General features: G+C 28.6%; 4 non-coding genes across 4 annotated transcripts; all 4 read right to left on the bottom strand.

The window, feature by feature from the left end:
• Positions 1-1860: 1860 nt before the first annotated feature.
• On the bottom strand, positions 1861-1933 carry TRNAR-UCG (transfer RNA arginine (anticodon UCG)). Its single transcript has one exon. It is a non-coding gene; the product is annotated as a tRNA-Arg (tRNA).
• A 2391-nt stretch (positions 1934-4324) lies between these two features.
• TRNAR-UCG (transfer RNA arginine (anticodon UCG)) lies at positions 4325-4397 on the bottom strand. Its single transcript has one exon. It is a non-coding gene; the product is annotated as a tRNA-Arg (tRNA).
• Positions 4398-9245: 4848 nt separating this feature from the next.
• On the bottom strand, positions 9246-9318 carry TRNAR-UCG (transfer RNA arginine (anticodon UCG)). The gene has a single exon. It is a non-coding gene; the product is annotated as a tRNA-Arg (tRNA).
• A 2359-nt stretch (positions 9319-11677) lies between these two features.
• On the bottom strand, positions 11678-11750 carry TRNAR-UCG (transfer RNA arginine (anticodon UCG)). Its single transcript has one exon. It is a non-coding gene; the product is annotated as a tRNA-Arg (tRNA).
• Positions 11751-12500: the final 750 nt, after the last annotated feature.

Below are 12500 nucleotides of genomic sequence, written 5' to 3'. Positions count from 1 at the left end.
CCATCACCATCACCACCATCACTATCACCATCATTATCATCATCATCATCATCACCATTATCAATCATAGATAATCTATTTAACTAAAGTGCTAATGATATCAATAATAGTAATAGCAATAATTAAGAATAATGGTAACAACGAGAAGAACAGTAGAAAGGATATATAAGAAATAGTCTATAAACGATAATATTAATAACAATGGTAATAGTGATGATAGTATTGATAATAATGATAATAAGAAGAAATCAATAACAGTAATAATGATAACAATAATAATGATATCAACATCAAACGAAATGATAATAACAATAATAATGATACTGATTGTAATGATAAAATGATAATAATAATAATAATAATAAATTGAAGGATGATAATAACAGTGATAACAATAAAAATTATGATTATTAAAATGGAAATGATAACATTAGTATAATAGGTATACACACATAATAATAATGATGATAATGATAATAATATCAATGAAATCATTAACAACAATAACGATAAATGACTAATTAAGAAGAAAAATATTGCATAGCCATCTGCAGGACCCATCACACACCCAAGAGACACAGATTATCATCACCATCATCATCATTATTCATTTAATTATCATTGTTATCATCATCATCAGTATCAATACAGTCATTATAATTTTTCATTATAATCATCATCTTCACCATCATCAGTATCTTGCATTCACATAATCTATAAAGGCTCATCACTATTTATTTTTTACGATGGTTAATAATTACGTTTTCTCTTGGGTTATCTTGGACAATAAAAGATGCTTCTTTAAGGCCACATGTCGAATATGAATAAATGAATAGATAGACAGATAGATAGATCAAGTTGAAAACGGAATAAAGAAATATACAAACAAAAGAATTTCTTGAATGCAAAATAGATCAACACCAGCATACGGATTTTATTTTATTAATGATGAATTTATTGCGTCTCTTCATAGTGCCCGATCTGGGTGACCTATGACCTCTCTCGTGGGGGAAGAGGGGGGGGGGGGCAGGATGAGAAAATACAATAATACCAGGTCATTTTGCAACAGAAGAAAAATAATCTTTTTAAAAAATTCACATTACTGCATTTAGTGATTGCAGGAATTGACAAAAAAGGTAAACATTTGCAATAAAAGTGGAAAAGCGTCAATTGCAATATGATCAGCTGATTGTATGATAGAAACTGAATCAATCAGAAAAATACCTTTTTCATTTCCTTATCAGGTATCACAGAGCTAATGATGAAAATATCAGTGATGTTGCAAGTTAAGAACGATGATACTAAACAGAATAGAGGAAAGAATGCATTAGGAATGATCGTTAAGCGAAGATGATTATGATAAGGATAGTAATGATGGTAGTATTCATAATAATGATGATGATATGAGAAAATCAGTGATAGTAATAACGAAAACGATGATAAGGATGATAACAACAATTAAAACTGGTAATGATAATGATAGTGATAATAGTAATGATAATGGTAATGATGGTAATAAATTGATAATAATAATGAAAATACTAGGAATAATGAGGATGATAATGATAATAAGAGTAACACTGATAATGATACTGATTAAATAATATAAATAATACCATAATATAAAAATGAAATAAAAATATACAATAATAACAACAAACCGACAATAACAATAGCAATAATAATAATGATTATAACAATAACAAAAATGGCAATAATAACAAAACACCAACAACAATAACAAGAGAGATGATAAAAAAAAAAAAAAAAAAATCACAGGCACATACCCACAAGATACAGGTCAGAAAACGGAGAAGAACCGCGAACCAAAACAAAACATAAAAATTTACCTTAGTTTTTCGACCGCGACAGGACTCGAACCTGCAATCTTCGGGTCCGAAGTCCGACGCCTTATCCATTAGGCCACGTGGTCATATTAAATACAGTGAATCCTTATAATAAAAAAGATTGTACAAACACAATAAAGAAATAGAAGCATAAAGAAATAGATCTATGTATCTTTGTCACATGTTCTCGTTGCTATAATGCTCTTAACAATTGCAGTAACCTTATTATTACGAAGATCAACACTATATCATTTCACGGTAATTCGTGTCTGGGAGGAAAAGAAAAAGCAAAAATACGGTTGACAATCTTGTACTTAAATTTGTATTTTATCTTTGTATTTGTGTTTCGATGCATTAAATCAGTTGCTTTTTGACAGTCTATATTCAGAACAATATAAGATCGAAATATAAGATTTAATCACACATATACATACGTTTATCGAAAGGAAGTACCTTTACAGAATTATTATAACAATTAAAGTAATGATTATAAAATTATGACAGCAATGATGATTATGAGGAAAACATCATTGTTGTATTATTCTTATTATCATGATAATAATGATTACCATTACCACCATCACCATCATCACCATCACTATCACCATCATTATCATCATCATCACCATTGTCAATCATAGATAATCTATTTAACTAAAGTGCTCATGATATCAATAATAGTAATAGCAATAATTAAGAATAATGGTAACAACGAGGAGAATAGTAGAAAGGATATATAAGAAATAGTCTATAAACGATAATATTAATAATAATGGTAATAGTGATGATAGTATTGATAATAATGATGATATGAAGAAGAAATTAATAACAGTAATAATGATAACAATAATAATGATATCAACATCAAACGAAATGATAATAACAATAATAATGACACTGATTATAATGATGAAATGATGATAATAATAATAATAATAATAATAATAATAATAATGATAATAAATTGAAGGATGATAATAATAGTGATAACAATAAAAATGATGACAATTAGAATGGAAATGATAGCATAAGTATAATAGGTATACACACATAATAATAATGATGATAATGATAATAATATCAATGAAATCATTAACAACAACAACGATAAATGACTAATTAAGAAGAAAAATATTGCATAGCCATCTGCAGGAACCATCACACACCCAAGAGACACAGATTATCATCACCATCATCATCATTATTAATTTAATTATCATTGTTATCATCATCATCAGCATCACTAAAGTCATTATGATTTTTTGTTATAATCGTCATCATCACCATCATCAGTATCTTGCATTCACATAATCTATAGAGGCTCATCACTATTTATTTTTTACGATGGTTAATAATTACGTTTTCTCTCGGGTTATCTTGGACAATAAAATATGCTTCTTTAAGGGCACATGTCGAATACGAATAAATGAATAGATAGACAGATAGATAGATCAAGTTCAAAACGGAATTAAGAAATGTACAAACAACATTATTTCTTGCATGCAAAATATATCAACACCAGCATATGGATTTTACTTTATTAATGATGAATTTATTGCGTCTCTGCAAAGTTCTCGATCCGAGTGACCTATGACCTCTCTCGTGGGGGAAGGGGGGGGGGGGGCAGGATGAGAAAATACAACAATACCAGGCCATTTTGCAACAGAAGGAAAATAATCTTTTTAAAAAATCACATTATTGCATTTAGTGATTGCAGGAATTGACAACAAAAAAGGTAAACATTTGCAATAAAAGCGGAGAAACGTCAATTGCAATATGATCAGCTGATTGTATGATAGAAACTGAATCAATCAGAAAAATACCTTTTTTCATTTCCTTATCAGGTATCACAGCGCTAATGACAAAAATAATTAGTGATGTTGCAAGTTAAGAACGATGATATAGTAAACAGAATAGAGGAAAGAATGCACTAGAAATGATCGTTAAGCGAAGATGATGATGATAAGGATAGTTACGATGGTAGTGTTGATAATAATGATGATGATGATATGAGAAAATCAGTGATAGTAATAACGAAAACAATGATAAGGATGATAACAACAATTAAAACTGGTAATAATAATGATAGTGATAATAGTAATGATAATGGTAATGATGGTAATAAATTGATAATAATAATGAAAATACTAAGAATAATGAGGATGATAATGATAATAAGAGTAACACTAATAATGAATACGATTAAATAGTATAAATGATAATAACATGTATATAAAAATGAAATAGAAATATACAATAATAACAACAAACCGACAATAACAAAAGCAATAATAATAATGGTTATAACAATAACAAAAATGGCAATAATGGCAATAATAACAAAACACCAACAACAATAACAAGAGAGATGATAAAAAAAAAAAAAAAAATCACAGGCACATACCCACAAGATACAGGTCAGAAAACGGAGAAGAACCGCGAACCGAGACAAAACATAAAAATTTACCTTAGTTTTTCGACCGCGACAGGACTCGAACCTGCATTCTTCGGATTCGAAGTCCGACGCCTTATCCGTTAGGCCACGTGGTCATATTAAATACAGTGAATCCTTATAATAAAAAAGCTTGTACAAACACAATAAAGAAATAGAAGCACAAAGAAATAGCTGTATGTATCTTTGTCACATGTTCTCGTTGCTATAATGCTCTTAACAATTGCAGTAACCTTATTATTACGAAGATCAACACTATATCATTTCACGGCAATTCGTGTCTGGGAGGAAAAGAAAAAGCAAAAATACGGTTGACAATCTTGTACTTAAATTTGTATTTTATCTTTGTATTTGTGTTTCGATGCATTAAATCAGTTGCTTTTTGACAATCTATATTCAGAACAATGTAAGATCGAAATATAAGATTTAATCACACATATTTATACTTACGTTTATCGAAAGGAAGTACCTGTACAGAATTATTATAACAATTAAAGTAATGCTAATAAGATAATGGTAGTAGTAATAATTATGAGGAAAATATCATTATTGTATTTTTCTTATTATCATGATAATAATGATTACCATTACCACCATCACCATCATCACCATCACTATCACCATCATTATCATCATCATCACCATTATCAATCATAGATAATCTATTTAACTAAAGTGCTCATGATATCAATAATAGTAATAGCAATAATTAAGAATAATGGTAACAAAGAGAAGAACAGTAGAAAGGATATATAAGAAATAGTCTATAAACGCTAATATTAATAATAATGGTAATATTGATGATAGTATTGATAATAATGATGATAAGAAGAAATCAATAACAGTAATAATGATAACAATAATAATGATATCAACATCAAACAAAATGATAATAACAATAATAATGATACTGATTGTAATGATAAAATGATAATAATATTAAGAAGAAGAAAATTTTTGAAGGATGATAATAATAGTGATAACAATAAAAATTATGATTATTAGAATGGAAATGATAACATAAGTATAATAGGTATACACACATAATAATAATGATGATAATGATAATAATATTAATGAAATCATTAACAACAACAACAATAAATGACTAATTAAGAAGAAAATTATTGCAAAAGCCATCTGCAGGAACCATCACACACCCAAGAGACACAGATTATCATCACCATCATCATCATTTAATTATCATTGTTATCATCATCATCAGCATCACTAAAGTCATTATGATTTTTTGTTATAATCATCATCATCACCATCATCAGTATCTTGCATTCACATAATCTATAAAGGCTCATCACTATTTATTTTTTACGATGGTTAATAATTACGTTTTCTCTCGGGTTATCTTGGACAATAAAATATGCTTCTTTAAGGCCACATGTCGAATATGAATAAATTAATAGATAGACAGATAGATAGATCAAGTTCAAAACGGAATTAAGAAATGTACAAACAACATTATTTCTTGCATGCAAAATATATCAACACCAGCATATGGATTTTATTTTATTAATGATGAATTTATTGCGTCTCTGCAAAGTTCCCGATCCGAGTGACCTATGACCTCTCTCGTGGGGGAAGGGGGGGAGGGGGGGGGCAGAATGAGAAAATACAATAATACCAGGCCATTTTGCAACAGAAGGAAAATAATCTTTTTAAAAAATCACATTATTGCATTTAGTGATTGCAGGAATTGACAAAAAAGGTAAACATTTGCAATAAAAGTGGAAAAGGGTCAATTGCAATATGATCAGCTGATTGTATGATAGAAACGGAATCAATCAGAAAAATACCTTTTTCATTTCCTTATCAGGTATCACAGCGCTAATGACAAAAATAATTAGTGATGTTGCAAGTTAAGAACGATGATACTAAACAGAACAGAGGAAAGAATGCATTAGAAATAATCGTTAAGCGAAGATGATGATGATAAGGATAGTAATGATCGTAGTATTGATAATAATGAGGATGATGATAGGAGAAAATCAGTGATAGTAATAACGAAAACGATGATAAGGATGATAACAACAACAAAAAATGATGATAATAATGATAGTGATAGTAGTAATGATAATGGTAATGATGGTAATAAATTGATAATAATAATGAAAATACTAAGAATAATGAGGATGATAATGATAATAATAGTAAGACTAATAATGAATACGATTAAATAGTATAAATGATAATAACATGTATATAAAAATGAAATAGAATATACAATAATAACAACAAACCGACAATAACAATAGCAATAATAATAATGATTATAACAATAACAAAAATGGCAATAATGGCAATAATAACAAAACACCAACAACAATAACAAAAGAGAAGAAAAAAAAAAAAAAAAATCACAGGTACATACCCACAAGATACAGGTCATTTTCAGAAAACGGAGAAGAACCGCGAACCAAGACAAAACATAAAAATATACCTTAGTTGTTCAACCTCGACAGGATTCGAACCTGCAATTTTCGGATCCGAAGTCCGACGCCTTATCCGTTAGGCCACGTGGTCATATTAAACACAGTGAATCCTTATAATAAAAAAGATTGTACAAACACAATAAAGAAATAGAAGCATAAAGAAATAGATCTATGTATCTTTGTCACATGTTCTCGTTGCTATAATGCTCTTAACAATTGCAGTAACCTTATTATTACGAAGATCAACACTATATCATTTCACGGCAATTCGTGTCTGGGAGGAAAAGAAAAAGCAAAAATACGGTTGACAATCTTGTACTTAAATTTGTATTTTATCTTTGTATTTGTGTTTCGATGCATTAAATCAGTTGCTTTTTGACAGTCTATATTCAGAACAATATAAGATCGAAATATAAGATTTAATCACATATTTATACATGCGTTTATCGAACGGAAACACCTGTACATAATTATTATAACAATGAAAGTAATGATAATAAGATAATGGCAGTAGTAATAATTATGAAGAAAATATCATTATTGTATTATTCGTATTATCATGATAATAATGATTACCATTACCACCATCACCATCATCACCATCACTATCACCATCATTATCATCATCATCACCATTATCAATCATAGATAATCTATTTAACTAAAGTGCTAATGATATCAATAATAGTAATTGCAATAATTAAGAATAATGGTAACAACGAGGAGAACAGTAGAAAGGATATATAAGAAATAGTCTATAAACGCTAATATTAATAACAATGGTAATAGTGATGATAGTATTGATAATAATGATGATATGAAGAAGAAATTAATAACAGTAATAATGATAACAATAATAATGATATCAACATCAAACGAAATGATAATAACAATAATAATGACACTGATTATAATGATAAAATGATAATAATAATAATAATAATAATAATAATGATAATAAATTGAAGGATGATAATAATAGTGATAACAATAAAAAATGATGACAATTAGAATGGAAATGATAACATAAGTATAATAGGTATACACACATAATAATAATGATGATAATGATAATAATATCAATGAAATCATTAACAACAACGATAAATGACTAATTAAGAAGAAAAAATATTGTATAGCCATCTGCAGGAACCATCACACACCCAAAAGACACAGGTCATCATCACCATCACATCACCATAAGCTCACCATCACCACCACCATCATTATTTATTTAATTATCATTGTTATCATCATCATCAGTATCACTAAAGTCATTATGATTTTTTGTTATAATCATCATCATCACCATCATCAGTTTCTTGCATTCACAATCTATAAAGGCTCATCAATATCTATCTTTTACGATGGTTAATAATTACGTTTTCTCTCGGGTTATCTTGGACAATAAAATATGCTTCTTTAAGGCCACATGTCGAATACGAATAAATGAATAGATAGACAGATAGAGAGATCAAGTTCAAAACGGAATTAAGAAATGTACAAACAACATTATTTCTTGCATGCAAAATAGATCAACACCAGCATATGGATTTTATTTTATTAATGATGAATTTATTGCGTCTCTGCAAAGTTCCCGATCCGAGTGACCTATGACCTCTCTCGTGGGGGAAGGGGAGGGGGGGCAGGATGAGAAAAATACAACAATACCAGGCCATTTTGCAACAGAAGGAAAATAATCTTTTTAAAAAATCACATTATTGCATTTAGTGATTGCAGGAATTGACAAAAAAAGGTAAACATTTGCAATAAAAGCGGAAAAGCGTCAATTGCAATATGATCAGCTGATTGTATGATAGAAACTGAATCAATCAGAAAAATACCTTTTTCATTTCCTTATCAGGTATCACAGCGCTAATGACAAAAATAATTAGTGATGTTGCAAGTTAAGAACGATGATATAGTAAACAGAATAGAGGAAAGAATGCACTAGAAATGATCGTTAAGCGAAGATGATTATGATAAGGATAGTAATGATGGTAGTATTCATAATAATGATGATGATATGAGAAAATCAGTGATAGTAATAACGAAAACGATGATAAGGATGATAACAACAACAAAAAATGATGATAATAATGATAGTGATAGTAGTAATGATAATGGTAATGATGGTAATAAATTGATAATAATAATGAAAATACTAAGAATAATGAGGATGATAATGATAATAATAGTAACACTAATAATGAATACGATTAAATAGTATAAATGATAATAACATGTATATAAAAATGAAATAGAAATATACAATAATAACAACAAACCGACAATAACAATAGCAATAATAATAATGATTATAACAATAACAAAAATGGCAATAATGGCAATAATAACAAAACACCACCAACAACAAGAGAAATGATAAAAAAACAAAAAAAAAACAAAAAATCACAGGCACATACCCACAAGATACAGGTCAGAAAACGGAGAAGAACCGCGAACCGAGACAAAACATAAAAATCAGGTTTGCTTACTCGACCGCGACAGGTCTCGAACCTGCAAACTTCGGATCCGAAGTCCGACGCCTTATCCGTTAGGCCACGTGGTCTTATTAAACACAGTGAATCCTTATAATAAAAAAGATTGTACAAACACAATAAAGAAATAGAAGCATAAAGAAATAGCTGTATGTATCTTTGTCACATGTTCTCGTTGCTATAATGCTCTTAACAATTGCAGTAACCTTATTATTACGAAGATCAACACTATATCATTTCACGGCAATTCGTGTCTGGGAGGAAAAGAAAAAGCAAAAATACGGTTGACAATCTTGTACTTAAATTTGTATTTTATCTTTGTATTTGTGTTTCGATGCATTAAATCAGTTGCTTTTTGACAGTCTATATTCAGAACAATATAAGATCGAAATATAAGATTTAATCACATATTTATATACGTACGTTTATCGAACGGAAGCACCTGTACAGAATTATTATAACAATTAAAGTAATGATAATAAGATAATGGTAGTAGTGATAATTATGAGGAAAATATAATTATTGTATTATTCTTATTATCATGATAATAATGATTACCATTACCACCATCACCATCACTATCACCATCATTATCATCATCATCATCACCATTATCAATCATAGATAATCTATTTAACTAAAGTGCTAATGATATCAATAATAGTAATAGCAATAATTAAGAATAATGGTAACAACGAGAAGAACAGTTGAAAGGATATATAAGAAATAGTCTATAAACGATAATAATAATAATGATAATAGTTATGATAGTATTGATAATAATGATGATAAGAAGAAATCAATAACAGTAATAATGATAACAATAATAATGATATCAACATCAAACGAAATGATAATAAGAATAATAATGATACTGATTATAATGATAAAATGATAATAATAATAAGAAGAAGAAGAAAAAATTTGAAGGATGATAATAATAGTGATAACAATAAAAAAAGATGATTATTGGAATGGAAATGATAACATAAGTATACTAGGTATACACACATAATAATAATGATGATAATGATAATAATATCAACGAAATCATTAACAACAACAACGACAAATGACTAATTAAGAAGAAAAATATTGCATAGCCATCTGCAGGACCCATCACACACCCAAGAGACACAGATTATCATCACCATCATCATCATTATTCATTTAATTATCATTGTTATCATCATCATCAGTATCAATACAGTCATTATAATTTTTCATTATAATCATCATCTTCACCATCATCAGTATCTTGCATTCACATAATCTATAAAGGCTCATCACTATTTATTTTTTACGATGGTTAATAATTACGTTTTCTCTCGGGTTATCTTGGACAATAAAATATGCTTCTTTAAGGCCATATGTCGAATACGAATAAATGAATAGATAGACAGATAGATAGATCAAGTTCAAAACGGAATAAAGAAATGAACAAACAAAAGAATTTCTTGCATGCAAAATAGATCAACACCAGCATATGGATTTTATTTTATTCATGATGAATTTATTGCGTCTCTGCAAAGTTCTCGATCCGAGTGACCTATGACCTCTCTCGTGGGGGAAGGGGGGGGGGGGGGCAGGATGAGAAAAATACAACAATACCAGGCCATTTTGCAACAGAAGGAAAATAATCTTTTTAAAAAATCACATTATTGCATTTAGTGATTGCAGGAATTGACAAAAAAAGGTAAACATTTGCAATAAAAGCGGAGAAACGTCAATTGCAATATGATCAGCTGATTGTATGATAGAAACTGAATCAATCAGAAAAATACGTTTTTCATTTCCTTATCAGGTATCACAGAGCTAATGACAAAAATAATTAGTGATGTTGCAAGTTAAGAACGATGATAGTAAACAGAATAGAGGAAAGAATGCATTAGAAATGATCGTTAAGCGAAGATGATTATGATAAGGATAGTAATGATGGTAGTATTCATAATAATGATGATGATGATAGGAGAAAATCAGTGATAGTAATAACGAAAACGATGATAAGGATAATAACAACAGCAAAAAATGATGATAATAATGATAGTGATAGTAGTAATGATAATGGTAATGATGGTAATAAATTGATAATAATAATGAAAATACTAAGAATAACGAGGATGATAATGATAATAAGAGTAACACTAATAATGAATACGATTAAATAGTATAAATGATAATAACATGTATATAAAAATGAAAAAGAAATATACAATAATAACAACAAACCGACAATAACAATAGCATTAATAATAATTATTATAACAATAACAACAGTAATGGCAATAATAACAAAACAACAACAACAATAACAAGAGAGATGATAAAAAAAAAAAAAAAAATCACAGGCACATACCCACAAGATACAGGTCAGAAAACGGAGAAGAACCGCGAACCGAGACAAAACATAAAAAGTAGTAATTAGTTTTTCGTCCGCGACAGGACTCGAACCTGCATTCTTCGGATCCGAAGTCCGACGCCTTATCCGTTAGGCCACGTGGTCATATTAAATATAGTGAATCCTTATAATAAAAAAGATTGTACAAACACAATAAAGAAATAGAAGCATAAAGAAATAGATCTATGTATCTTTGTCACATGTTCTCGTTGCTATAATGCTCTTAACAATTGCAGTAACCTTATTATTACGAAGATCAACACTATATCATTTCACGGCAATTCGTGTCTGGGAGGAAAAGAAAAAGCAAAAATACGGTTGACAATCTTGTACTTAAATTTGTATTTTATCTTTCTATTTGTGTTTCGATGCATTAAATCAGTTGCTTTTTGACAGTCTATATTCAGAACAATATAAGATCGAAATATAAGATTTAATCACATATACATACGTTTATCGAAAGGAAGTACCTGTACAGAATTATTATAACAATTAAAGTAATGATAATAAGATAATGGCAGTAGTGATAATTATGAGGAAAATATCATTATTGTATTTTTCTTATTATCATGATAATAATGATTACCATTACCACCATCACCATCATCACCATCACTATCACCATCATTATCATCATCATCATCACCATTATCAATCATAGATAATCTATTTAACTAAAGTGCTAATGATATCAAAAATAGTAATAACAATAATTAAGAATAATGGTAACAACGAGAAGAACAGTAGAAAGGATAAATAAGAAATAGTCTATAAACGATAATATTAATAATAATGGTAATAGTGATGATAGTATTGATAATAATGATGATATGAAGAAGAAATTAATAACAGTAA

The sequence above is a fragment of the Penaeus japonicus genome, unplaced genomic scaffold, assembly GCF_977035675.1.
Source record: "Penaeus japonicus unplaced genomic scaffold, GWHDUDI00000001_assembly GWHDUDI00000029, whole genome shotgun sequence".
NCBI classification, from domain to species: Eukaryota; Metazoa; Arthropoda; class Malacostraca; order Decapoda; family Penaeidae; genus Penaeus; species Penaeus japonicus.
The sequence above is the reverse complement of the archived record's forward strand: the minus strand, read 5'-3'. Positions and strand labels throughout refer to the sequence as shown.